Source organism: Geospiza fortis, unplaced genomic scaffold (genome assembly GCF_000277835.1).
Source record: "Geospiza fortis unplaced genomic scaffold, GeoFor_1.0 scaffold145, whole genome shotgun sequence".
Lineage (NCBI taxonomy): Eukaryota > Metazoa > Chordata > Aves > Passeriformes > Thraupidae > Geospiza > Geospiza fortis.
The window spans coordinates 399,502-400,015 of NW_005054362.1; positions in this window are offsets into that span (position 1 = coordinate 399,502).

The window sequence follows — 514 nt, forward strand, 5'->3', positions numbered from 1 at the left end:
GGCCCAAAATCGGCTCGGAACAGACCACAAATCAGCCCGGAACGGCCCAAAATCGGCTCGGAACAGACCACAAATCAGCCCGGAACGGCCCAAAATCGGACCGGCCCGGCGTGGCCCCGCCTGCTCAGAGGCTCCCCCCTGCTGCACGGGAAAAGGGCATTAATTAATTAATTAATTAATTAATTCTGCAGTGACTGCCCGGTGTCCGGGACACGGCTGCTCCCCAGCTCCATCGGAGCCGTTCACTGCTCACGGCTGCTCCGAGCCCAAACCTGCACGGACCCGTCCCAGACAGCTCTTCCACTCATAAACCTGGCAGAATTCTCACTTGCTGTGGTCTGAAATAAGTGTTATACCTAGACCTCAACTTAGGTATTCCAATAAAACAAAACATCCAGTACAAGTAAGAAACAAAAGTACCAGACCCAGAATCAAAAGACAATGAATAATGCCAAAATTTGCAGATTCCTTGTTAATTATGACCCACCTTTTAATTTATAAATGCCACAGAGAT